Source organism: Cnephaeus nilssonii, assembly GCF_951640355.1.
Source record: "Cnephaeus nilssonii genome assembly, chromosome: 10".
In the NCBI taxonomy this organism is placed as follows: domain Eukaryota; kingdom Metazoa; phylum Chordata; class Mammalia; order Chiroptera; family Vespertilionidae; genus Cnephaeus; species Cnephaeus nilssonii.
The window spans coordinates 61,921,088-61,934,770 of record NC_137081.1 but is presented as its reverse complement, the minus strand read 5'-3'; positions in this window follow the sequence as shown (position 1 = coordinate 61,934,770).

Sequence of the window (13,683 nt, the reverse complement as noted above, 5' to 3'; positions counted from 1 at the left end):
CAGAGAGCGAACTCCCTTTGTTCAGGAGCTTATGTATCTCAGATTTCACACCCTCACAGTGGCCACGCCTATTTTGGCCAATGCCCTGCTCTCAGGTGTGACAAACAGATAAACACCTTCCCCCATCACCCAGACCTTACTGGGCATGTGTCTAAATTGCAGCTTCCCTCTGCTCCTTTCCAGTTATTAATATTATAACCAGATTATTACAACATGGGATGGGGGGCAGATGCAGGATAGAAGGGGACAATAGGGGGGTAAGGGGGATATCTGTAACATTTTCAACAGTAAAGATTTTTTAAAAACATAGGTTATTACAATGATATCAGTTTGAATTTGCAGTGTGATTGATGGTTGGTTTACATATATATTTTTATCAAATTTTATTTCTTCTGTGAATTATTTTTCTACTAGTGGCCCGGTGCACGAAATTAGTGCACATTAAAAGCGGGACCCAGAGTCAAGTCCCCATTCACACACATGTACCTCAAAATCACGTGAGATCCAGACCCGGCAGCCCCCTGCATTGGGCTAGATCCAGACCTGGCCAGTCCTACCTGCTGAGCAGGGGGCGTAGCCTCAGGTCCCCTGGCCCGGAGCCAGGATGGGGGGCGTGGCCTGAGGTCCCCAGAAGGGGCAGGAGGCATGCCTTGAGGTCCCCCATCAAGCCCCACAAGGTGGGGGACACAGCCTGAGATCCCCTGTCAAGCCCCGCCAGGCAGGGGGTCGAAGCCTCAGGTCCCCTGGCGTGGTGCTGGGGCGGGGGGTGTGGCCTGAGGTCCCCCAGCCTGGTGCCAGGGTGGGGGGGATGGCCTGAAGTCCCCTGTCAAGCCCCACCTGGTGGAGGTCACGGCCTGAGGTCCCCCAGCCTGGTGCCAGGGCAGGAGGCAAGGCCTGAGGTCCCTCAGCCTGACTTCAGGGCAGGGGGCAGGGCCTGAGGGACACTGTCAAGACCCACGGGGGCTGGGGAGGGCATAGCCTCAGGTTCCTGCTGATTGCTCGTTAAGGCTCCTTAAGGGAACTTGGCCTCAGCTGTGGGTGCAGCCATCTTTGTGACGGAGTGATGGTCAATTAGCATATTCCCTCTTTATTAGATAGGATGCCTTTCACCCATTTTTTTTAAACCTGTGTCATCTTTTCTCTTACTGATTTATAAGAAATCATTATATATTAGGTATATGATTTCATGTTTGTCATACATGTTGCAATGTAATTTTGTTTGTAGTTTGATTTTTTATAATGTTTTTAATGCACTAAAAGTTAAATTTTAGTTGCTGTCATACTTATTGCTGCAGTCCCTTTATGTTTAGCATGAATATTCCCATTACAAATTGTCGGATGAACTCAAAAAGAATTAAGAGGCTTTGCTAGAATATAAATGACAGAGAGTTAGTCAAGGATCTTAGAGTTTGCACACTGGAAACATAGCTAAGCAAAACCTAATTGTGTTCTGAAGGAGAAAGGACAGCTGAGGGTTGGTTCTTATAGTATATAGTACAATCTTAAGAAAAATCAGTCCTGAGTTCTTACTGTCAGGATTGGTCCAAGTTGTTGTACACAAAACAGGGGCCACATACTAAGCATGACAAGCTCAGGGAAGGCCTGAATGACTGGCCCTACAAACTGAGAGTCCAAAAGAAACCACCTAAGATGGTCTGAACATAAAAATTCATAACTAACAAGTCATGGCAGGTAGTCACATCCTAGGCCTGTGGCTTCCTTGACAAAGGTCAATGCTTACTTTAAGTGAGTCTGTCTATTATCTTTTTGCATCTAAAATGACATACCTTTGGAATGTCAGAGTAATCCCCTTTTTCCAGACCCCTCAAGGTACACCTACAATATCAGAGCAGCGGTCACAGAACCCCTTATTGTTATCTTGTTCTCCCGCATTCCGTTTCCATGGGCTGTAAATGTTAATTGTCATCTATCCTATAGCCACCAATGTAGAAGAAGTATTTGTCTCTCCATTTTCATCTCTATCCAATCTCAGAGATTTCCTTTCTCCCACCTCCCTAATCTACCACCAATGGATTTCATGTACCCCCATTTACATCTCCTTCTTTGATTCTAATGTACAAAATAAGTCATAGTTGCTACTTTGTATATGAGGGATAAAGTATCCAATTAAATTTAACAAAAATATATGTGCTAGGTTACTATTTTGGACACTTGGGAAACACCCAAGAACCAAATGAACAAAAATCCCTAGCCTTGCAGAGCTTATGTTCTGGTCGAGGGAGAAACACAATAATCAATAAACATGCTAAATTAGTAAACCGCATGCAGGAAATAAGGTGTTGTATCGCTTATTAAACTAAATGGAATAAGTGTAGATTAAAAAAGAGAAAGAAAGAAAAGGGCTAAGAATTAAACCCCGGAAGAGGAAGATCAGCAGAGAAGACTGAGAAGGAATAGGGGGTGAATTAGGAGGAAAATCCTTTGCGGTCCTAGAAGCCAAGTGGAAATTGTATCAAGTTAGAAAAATGATCAACTGTGCTAAATACTGCCATAGGTCTACAAATGAGTACTGAATCTAGCAGCACTGAATCTAGCAACATGAAGATTGTTGGTGACTTTGATGAGCAATTTCTTTTTAAATATATTTTATTGATTTTTTACAGAGAGGAAGGGAGAGGGATAGAGAGCCAGAAACATCAATGAGAGAGAAACATCAACCAGCTGCCTCCTGCACAATCCCCACCAAGGATGTGCCCGCAACCAATATACATGCCCTTGACCGGAATCGAACCTGGGACCCTTGAGTCCGCAGACCGACGCTCTATCCACTGAGCCAAACTGATTTCGGCTGATGAGCAATTTCAATGGGGAGAAGGCAAAGACCCAGTTGGAGTTTATTGAAGATGGATCTAGAGGAGACGATTGGAGATAGTGAAGCTGCCTATCAAGGGAGTGGTAGCTGTCAGGGGAACTGAGTAGAAAGTAGGCTTTCCGGTTGGGAGTAAATTTAGAGAAGGGAGAGATATTACAGCAATCTCCTTGAGTCTGGGTAGCAATCAGGGTCCTTGCAGGAAGTACACGGCACAGTCAAAAGAAAGAGGCTGAAGAGACTATTACAGAGGTACGGGCTTACTTACGGGAAGCTCCCAATGGCTGGTGAATCACTGGGTGTTCACCAAAGATGGAGATTCCCCCGAAGAGGAAAGTCAGGGACAGTGATCTGAATCCAGAGAAGGGGCTTCGGTGCTAGCAAAGGGTTGTAAACAGAAGTTGGAACAGAGCTTCTGCCAGCCCCAGTCAGTGGGGAGCGATTGTGGATGAACACCCCAGCTTCTGCCTCCTGCCACCTTTCTGTGTCCTGGTGGTGCCTCCCCTTGTCTGTGTTCAAGTGGAAGTCAGAGCACAAGGAAACCTGGTTGATGCTATCCACAGAGATCAGCGCCAGAGCAAGGAGGAGAAGGTAGAATACAGATCTGGAGGAGCAAAAGGAGGGCACCTTGCACAGCAGGTGAGAGGAGGCGGGATCTAGTGCACAAGGAGAGGGACAGGCTTTAGATAGGAAGAAGGGCAGTCCTTTTACAGAAGGGGTTCTTAATTTTGTGTGTGCTGTGAACTCGTTAATAATTAAACCAATGGACACTTCTCAGAATAATTTTTTTAAATGCACAAAATACTTTGGAGTACAAAAAACTAATTTTATTGAAATTCAAATCACTTTAGAAATAGAACCTGTGATATCCTAATGCATGTGCTTCTTTATTAATGTTATAAATAATAAGATCTAGCAGTGGTCCTAATAACTATTATAATTTCAAAATAGGCATGCTTGTATGTACCACATTATGTGAAAACTGTTTCACGATATAAATATGATGTCTACTGGTGACAAAAGCGTAGGTATTGTTAATGCTATGGTGGTTTACTATAGTTTGCTATTTACATCATAGTTTAAGGGAATGCTAGAATTAAGTTAAGAGTTCATAGAAATAAAGATTCATTTTTGCATGCAAGATCACCAATGCCTGGATTCAGTCCAAAGATCCGTTAGGAGGAAGGCAGAGTGTGAGGAAACAGAAGCTGACCTGTGGAGAGATACATGGAAATCTGCAGAGCAACTATTCGCACTTCTCATTGAAGAGTCAATTCATGAGTCAAGAGTGAGGATGGAGAAGTAGCTGTAAAAGGTTTGACCAGACAGGAGAAGGCATGAAACAGTCTTCTAGGAAAGAAGGAAAATAAACAGACTAGGGAAATGGCATGCCAGTCATTATCAAGCGGCATTAAGGGCCCATTTAACATTTGTAGGAGACTTTAATAAAAGACTGGTCAGCAAGGTAATGGTTTCCTCCAGCCATTTTCAGCTACACAAGAACAAAGACATGTTATGGAGGGAGCTGGAGTCACCAACATTGGGGTTCTGCCAAGTGAGTGTGGCAAAAGGGGCCAAGGGCGCAGAGGATGTACATAAGAAGGGAATGTAATGATAACCCATGGAAATTGGTTTGATATGAGGGAAAAGAGAACATCAAGAAAATGAGGGACAGTGAGAAAAGTGGTAGACTGGATAAAGTGAAGGTCCCACAAGGGCTCAAAGGACTGTAGAATCAGGGTTTGAAAGATAGGAAGTAAAGAATGAGATTTTAACCTAGCCGGTTTGGCTCAATGGATAGAGCATCAGCCCTTGGAATGAAGGGTCCCTGGTTAAATTCCCGTCAAGAGCACGTACCTCAGGTGCAGGTTCAATCCCTGGCCCTGGTCGGGGCAAGTGTGGGAGGCAACCAATCAATATGTGTCTCTCACATCAATGTTTAGCTCTCTTGGTCTCTCCCTCTCTCTTCCACTATCTCTAAATATAAATAAATAAATAAATAAATAAATAAATAAATAAATAAATAGGAAAATGTCCTCGAGTGAGGATTAACAACAACAAGAAAGAATGAGATTTTAAATATAACCTGTTATGGTAGGCAGACTAGTGCCCCCCGTCCCAACATGTCTACGTACTAATCCCAAGAATTTGTGAATGTTACCGTATGTGTCAAAAGAGATTTTGCACATGTAAGTGAAGAACCGTAAGATGGGATATTATCCTGGAGTATCCCAGGGGGCCCAATGTGATCACAGGGGTCCTTAAAAGTGACTGAGGGAGGCATACAAAAAAGAGAGTCAAAGAGATCTGACAAACAATGTGGGAGCAGAGAGATGCATCTTTGATGGATTTGAAGATGGAAGAAAGTGCTGTGAGCCAAGAAATGCGGGTGGCCTCTGGAAGCTGGCAAAGGCAAGGGAAGAGATTCTCCCCTAGAGCTTCCGGAACGAATGCATCCTGCTGACAGCTTGACTCTGGCCCAAGGAGACCAGGTCAGACTTCTGAACAACAGAACTCTAAGATAATACATTCATATTGTTCTAAGCCACTGTGTCACACTTTTTTCTGGCAGCGATAAAAAACGAACACACCTTTTAATCAGTTCCATGCAGGCTTAGACTTTGAGGAATTCAAGTATAAGTCTAAGTGACAAAGCATAAACAAGAAGAAGCAGTAAACAGAAGATAGCTATTTTTCTAAACTTGGAGAAATTAGCTTAGGTGAATAATATTTAAACTAGAACAACATCTCTCCGTTTATATGTTTTTTTGCCGACATCTAATACATTTTTATATGCTTTCTCATAAATTGTTTTTCACTCTTTTCCTCACTTCATAGGCTTTTTGGTCTTTATCAGATTCACATTTTTTTGAATGTGAATGTTGTTCTTTCCTTTGGAAGTTATGATGAATGGGATTTAAATAGGAAATTGAAGAATGTGTGTAAATTTGAAAAGTATAATGCACTCAAGGATATAAGATATTATATTACTCATAAAGATGATGAATTTAAATCCTCTAAGACTTTCCTGAAAATATTCAGATGTGTGAAATATTAGAATGATATTAAATGCCATTTGTTACCACAGACCTATGTTCTCCTATATCTCAATAGTGTAATGACAGTAGTATACACAGGGACAGAAACGGGAAATAATGACTTCTAGAGATTTGGCTGGATCATTTCCAAGCTCCCCACCAAGGTTTGGGATACATTATGATTATATTCTAAAACCTATAGAAATAGTTGGAAAGGAAATACATGCATTTTTTTAGTAAATTGCTAAGTGACCTTGTAGAACATTTTTAAAAATTTGATTTTCTTGCCCAGCCAGCATGGTTCAGTGGTTGAGCATTGACCTATGAATCAGAGGTCACAGTTCGATTCCCAGTCAGGGCATATACCCGGGTTGCGGGTTCAATTCCCAGTGAGGGATGTGCAAGAGGCAGCCAACCAGTGATTCTTTCTCATTATTGATGTTTCTATCTCTCTCTCCCTCTCCCTTCTTCTCTGAAATCAATAAAAATATATTTTAAATTTTGATTTTCTTTATTCATTAACATCTTTTTGTATGGCTACTTTAATATTCTTTACATTCTACTAATACCATCTTATTTGAATGTTTTCAGTTTAAGACCTGCTCAGGTGTATTTATAATTTTTTTTCCTCTTTCTTGTTTATGTATGGGTTTGGAAGGTTCTGTTTTTTTAAGTTTTCCTTATTTCAATTTAACCTGATCTTTATATCAATATCACTATCTGAAAATAAAACAAATGTACTGATGTTGGTATATGTATATATATTCAGTATCTTATTTAATATTATATTCAAGTTCAGATTTTATGAAAGAAAATTTTTTGGAAAGAAAATTTTTTATAAATATAATTTACAACTATCTCCCACCAAATAAAACCCACCAAAAAAAACCCAGTGGGGGGCATGCAGGAGGCAGCCGATCAATGATTCTCTCTCATCATTGATGTTTCTATCTCTCTCTCCCTCTCCCTTCCTCTCTGAAATCAATAAAAATATATTTTTTTTAAAAATAATAATAATCTCACGGTGATTCTCATGATATCAAAGGAAAAGTTACATTATATTAGATTTAATCAAACCAAGACATTTATTTAAAATAAAATTATATGAACAATATCTACAGTATAAAACCTAATCTTCACATTGATCTCTGAAATTCTATCCCAGCTAGAGTGAATGGGGATCACTTACAAAACAATCTTAAAAGGATTCTTTTTGTTTTTCTATTCTAAAATATCAAATATTTTAGTAATTAATATTTTTCAAACACAAACTATTGCACTTAAAAAATAGTGTATTGATGATGATGATGATGATGATGATGATGATGATGATGATAGCCTCCTGTCTCACTCAGAAGAAAAGCCAGTTTATTCCTGCGACCTAGAAGACCCATCATGATCTGGCCCCTCCTCTAACCTCTCTCATCTCCTCTCTTATTTCTCCCTTACCCTCTCCTCTACCAATATCTCCACCCCAGCCACACTGGTGTCCTCATTGTGCTTTGACGTATTAGCACACTCCTGCTGTAGGGCCTTTATGGATGCTGTTCCTCTATCTGGAATACTCTTCCCCAGATAGCCACATGACTCACTCATTGTCTTCAGATCTTTACTCAAAAAGTGGCTCAGCGGTTGAGCATCGACCCAGGAACCAAGAGGTCACTGGTTTGATTCCCATTCAGGGCACATGCCCAGGTTTTGGGATGGATCCCGAGTGAGGGGTCATGCAGAAGACAGCCAATCGATGATGTTTCTCTCTCATTGATGTTTCTATCTCTCAATTCTTCTCTCTTCCTCTTTCTCTAAAAATCAATAAAAACATATTTTTTAAAAAGGTCACATTCTCTGTCTTTCTGGGCCCTTTATTTCAAATTTTCTAAAATGTCATATCCCCTTCCCTATTTTATTATCCTAAGAGCCTATCACTATTTGGAAGATTAATAAACAGAAAACTCGTTAAAAATTGAAGTTGGGCCAAAACCGGTTTGGCTCAGTGGATAGAGCGTCAGCCTTCGGACTCAAGGGTCCCGGGTTCAATTCCAGTCAAGGGCATGTACCTTGGTTGCGGGCACATCCCCGGTGGGGGGTGTGCAAGAGGCAGCTGATCAATGTTTCTCTCTCATCGATGTTTCTAACTCTCTATCCCTCTCTCTTCCTCTCTGTAAAAAATCAATAAAATATATATTTTAAAAAAAATTGAAGTTGGGAGGGCTTGTAGGGGTAGCTTCCACATCCTACCACTGATCATCAATTATCCCAACAGGAAGAGACTGGACTTTTCATTTCCAACAGAACACCCAGCAAACGTTCAGACAATGAAAGACTGTTATAACTCAGGCAATGAAAAGCCACAACACTTCAAATTCCCAGTTTCCTCCAAAGGACACTTTGTTTACAACAGCCCCTCTGAACTCCTCCTTTTTAAATTAAAAACAAATGCTCCCCTCTCTTCCCCCTCCCCAAAAATGCTCCTACCCTTTTGTTCTCTGGACCTGTGCTGTGGTTCACCATTAGACCGTCTGTCCCAAATTGCAATTCTTTGTTGTTCCCAAATAAACTCATTTTACTAGAGAACTATCTGGCTGTCTATTTATTTAAGGTCAACATTAGCATTCTACATATGTAGGCATTCAGAGTATTTGGACTTCCTAAATTGAAAAAGCCATCTGTGCTCAGCATCTACTGAACAAGCTCATTCAAGTTTTACAAGTAGTAGCTTATTAATAAGTTAGTGCGCTGCTCAGGAATGGTAAATTCGAGGGTAAAAGATAAAAGGACAAAAGGAAGACTCTTTAGACTGGAAACATTCATTGTTAACTGCAGCAATTACAAAATGTCTTTTATGGTGTCACTTTTGGTGTAAAGTTTCCACATTTGAATTACAGTAATACAGATTTGCTTAAAATATTGTGGCACGCTTAGAACAGAAATCTAAGAAATACCAACTCTAATAAAACTTGGGTCTGTGAAATTGCCTATTTTCTACTAACTTAAATTTTTATTTGTTATGTTTCTTTGTAATCCCAAATGACCAGAATGTTCTTGGACAAGGCTGCCAAACATTCTCTCTCAAGGGCTCTTGGTCACAGTTATACTCAAAACATTTCCCAATAGAATCCCACAGTTTCTTCTTTATATGAGTTTACTCAAGATATATTAGACATAGCTCCTACCCTAACGTCAATCTGAAAGTATAAGATAACAAAGGCTTTTAAATGTCACAGAAAATCAGATGTTGGAAGAATACGTACGGATAAGTCATTGGCAAAATCCAGAAGACTGAGTCTGGAAGGTTTGTTGTATTTGAAATCAACTTTTTCCACATTATTAAAATTCTTATATCCCTAGCTGGTTTGGCTTAGTGGATAGAGCATCAGCCTGCGGACTGAAGGGTCCCGGGTTCGATTCTGGTCAAGGGTACATGCCCGGGTTGTGGGATTGATCTCCAGTAGGGGGCATGCAGATACAGCCAATCAATGATTCTCTCTCATCACTGATGTTTCTATCTCTCTCTCCCTCTCCCTTCTTCTCTGAAATCAATAAAAATGTATTTTAAAAATACACATATTAATATACCAGTTTATTCACACATTCTAGGCAGAAGTAGAAAAAAATTGCTCCAGTGTATGAGTCGTTTCTTATAAAAGCAGAAAGAACAAAGTTAAAAGTTAAAAATGATTAGAGTTGTGATGTTTTCCTTCTTTTTTAATTTTTAAATTACAGTTTACATTCAATATTATTTTGTATTAGTTTCAGGTGTACAGCATAGCGGTTAGACAATCATATACTTTACAAAGTGTTCCCTCTGATATTTCAAGTGTCCCCACCTGGCATCAAACATAGTTATTGCAATATTATTGACTATATTTCCTATGCTGTATTTTATTTTATTTTTTAAATATATTTTTATTTGTTTATTTATTAATAATTCTTTATTGTTGAAAGTATTACATATGTCCCCTTTTCTCCCCATTGACCCCCTCCAGCCCACCTCCATCACTCCCCCACTCCCCACCCCCACCTCTGCCCCAGGCCCTCACTGCCCCATTGTCTGTGGCCATGGGCCATGCATATCTATATACTAGTATATAAAAGACTAATATGCAGTGTCCCCTCGGGAGTTCGACTGGGACACCCGGAGTTTGATCACTGGTTATGACATGCGCTTACCACCAGGAAGTGGCGTGGAATGAAGGAAGACCCAGGCCAGCAGCCAGAAGGCCCCAATCAGCCCTGATTGCCGACCAAGCCTAGGGACCCTACCCGTGCACGGATTTCGTGCACTGGGCCTCTAGTATGCATATAAGGTTCTTAGTTGATTATTTCCCACCCACCTACCCTCCCCCACTTTCCCTCGGAGATTCTACACTTTGTTCCAAGCTTCATGTCTCTGGATCCACTCCATTCATCAGTTTATTTTGTTACTTAGATTACACATGAGTGAGATCATGTGATGCTTGTCTTTCTCTGACTGACTTATTTTACTTAGCATGATACTCTTCAGGTCCCTCCATGCTATCTTAAAGGGTAAGAGATTCTTCATTTTTACTGCTGCATAGAATCTTTATTTTTTAAGAAATATATTTTTATTCATTTCAGAGAGGAAGGGAGAGAGAAATAGAAACATCAATGATGAGAGAGAATCATTGATCAGCTGCCTCCTGCAGGCCCCACACTGGGGATTGAGCCCACCTGGGAATGTGTCCTGACCAGGAATCAAACCATGACCTCCTGATTCATAGGTCAACGCTCAACCACTGTGCTATGTGGTTGAGCCATGTCAGCCAAGCTCCTATGCTGTATTTTACATTTCCATGACTATTTTGTAACTACCAATATGTACTTCTCAATTCCTTCACCTTTTTCACCCAGTTCCTCAAGTACCCCCCCACCCCCATGAGTTTTGGGTTTTTTTTCAATTTAAAAGTTATAGGTGGTCAAGTTTAAAAGTGATGTAGATTCTACACTTACATCATTTTTAAACTGACTGATGAACAAAATAGATCCAGAGACATAGAAGCATGGAATAGACTTTGGAACTCACAGGTAAGGTGGAGGTGGGTGGGTGGGAAGAGATTAACCAAAGAATTTATATGCCTACTAGAGGCCCGGTGCATGAAATTCATGCTGGGGGGAGGGTCCATCAGCCTGGCCTGCAATGACGCCAGAGGCCCCCCCGCCCTCCCTCCATGGGCCAGGGCGCGCAGGACACTGGGGCTCAATGCCAGGGTGACGCCGCCAGCGTCCAGCATCCCGGTCACTATGGGCGCCGCCATCTTTGTGACGGAGTGATGGTTAATTTGTATATTACCCTTTTATTAGACAGGATAAGCATAACCCATAGACACACACAATAGTGTGGTAAAGGCCTGGGGCAGGCAGCAGGTGCAGGCTATAAGGGGTCAATAGGGGGACATCTATAATACTTTCAACAATAAAGATTTTTTAAAGAGTGATGTAGAAAATGATGCAGTGCTAGACAAATATTAGCGCCCTATCTAAAGTTTTAATGCTATGGCGGGGGGGGGGGGGGGGGGGGAGGAGCAACTTGTGCTCTCTGCTTGAACAGCAGTATCTTTAGCACAGTTATATACCCATTTATCTAATCAACTAAGATTTTTTCTTTCAATTAATTTAATATTGGAGTAGTTTATCTGATCATATCTCCTCTGATAAATGTTGTACCCACCTGATACATGCATAGTTATTACAATATTACTGACTATATTCCCTATGCTATATTTTACATACCCATGACTATTCTGTAACTACCAATTTGTACTTGTTTATCTTTTTTTTTTTTTTTAATCCTCACCTGAAGATATTTTTTCCACTGGAGACAGTGAGATTTCATCAAGCATTCACTCTGTAGAGAACAGTAAGTTCTAGAAATTCAGAATTGGAAATAGCTATGCCAACTGGTGTCCTAGCCATGTATGCTAAATTTAGAGTCCTTTTCTGCACTCTCTCATCCGGTCTATTCTCTTGGCTTTCATCACTACCAGTAATATATTAGGAGAAGAAGAAGATAGGAGGAAATGTTGCATCTCTGTACATGGTGGTTTTCCTGTTGGGCAAAGAAAATGATATTCCTTTGCTTTCTACATCCATTTCCTCTTCCTCCTCTCACCAAGCTCCTTCAGTCTCTACACAATTTGTTTTTATCTCTATCCTGCCCCTCCTACGCATACCAGCCTCAATGTCTTGAAAAGCTTTTTTTCTCCTGGCAAAGCAAAACAGAGAGACAATAAAAAAACCTACTTGAAGCTAAGCCTTGTAAAAGCTTTATAATATTTTAAATTTATTGTAGAGGTTATTTCAAGATTTCTCCTATTCTTTCATTTGGGACATGTTTCTTTGACTTTTCATTTTGTTTGCCTTCCTGTGTTTGTTTCTATGTATTAGGTAGAGCTGTTACACTACCAGTCTCTGTAGAGCGGCCTTATGTATTAGGTATCCTGTAGAGCCCAGTGGTACAACCTCCCCAGTGCCCCAAGCCCGGTGCTCCAAGTGCACCCCTCCTCCCCCACCCAGTGTGGGCTGTGGGCACCCTCCTGTTGTAGTTGACCCTTGGTCACTGTTGGCATGTGAATAGGAGGGATTGACTCCCAGGCCAATCAGCTATGAGGACCGGTCATGACTACAGTGGAGAAGCCACTTTTCAGCAGCTGACTCCATGGAGCAGATCTCACTTCAATGGGGCTCTGATGTCCAACTGTTGCTATGGAGGTGGTTAGGTGGTACTCTGGTTTGGGCTGAAACTGTCCACTGGCTGTACTGGCTCTGGAACATCCCAGGAGGTGCAGGCTAAGGTCAGTTTCTGCTTGTGCTCTGCCCAGCATGAGCTACAGAGCAATCTGCCAATGGCTGCTACCTCTGCTGGACTTGGAGGTTCCTGAGAGAGGCTGAGTTCCTGTGAACTGAGACCTGTTGCTGCTCGTGCTGGGCCAGGGGCACCTTAGCAAGAAGTACGTAACATTTGTATTGAAAAGCCACTAGAAGTGGCTTGGGTGGGCCCACAAGTTGGGTGGGGTGGGATCTCAGGGAATACCAGGGCCGGGCAAACAGTGTTAGCCAGGATGATGGACACTCAGATATGGCTTCAGCCTCTGTCTGCAGGGGGAGGTTCCAGCAAAGGAACAACAACTTCTGTCTCGGAGAGATCTGCCCCTCTAGTCCTCACCCCAAAGCCAGACAACTCCGTTTCTCTCCTTATGTACCTAGTGCTTTGTGGGCTGCTGCCCCAGGACTGGAGCTCAGAGTGAGTCCATTCACACATCAGTATGTGCACAGCTCCCTTAAGAGGAATGGCTGGGACACCAGTAGCCCTCCGGCTTATTCAGCCACAATTTCTGCTCGTTTTCACATCCAGAAGTTATGGAGACTTCTCCTTCTGGCGCTGGAACCCTGAGCTGGGGAGCATGCTGAAGGGCTGAGACTCCGCGCTCCTCTGGGCACACCTCCACAGCTGAGATGTCCCTCCTGATTTTTAACTGCCACTTGTGGGTGTGGTTTCTTTTACAGTCCACTCCCCTCCTACCATTCTCTCTTTTTCTTAATAAATCTTTATTGCTCAGATTATTACAATTGTTTCTCTTTCCCCCCCCCCCCCATATCTCCCCATCACCCGGTTCCCTCCCCCCCGTTGTCCTTATCCATAGGTGTATGATTTTTGTCCAGTCTCTTCCCATACCCCCCAACACAGACACCCCTTTCCCCCTGAGAATTATCAATCCACTCCCATTCTATGCCTCTGATTCTATTATGTTCACCAGTTTATTCTGTTCCTCAGATTTTTAATTCACTTGATTTTTA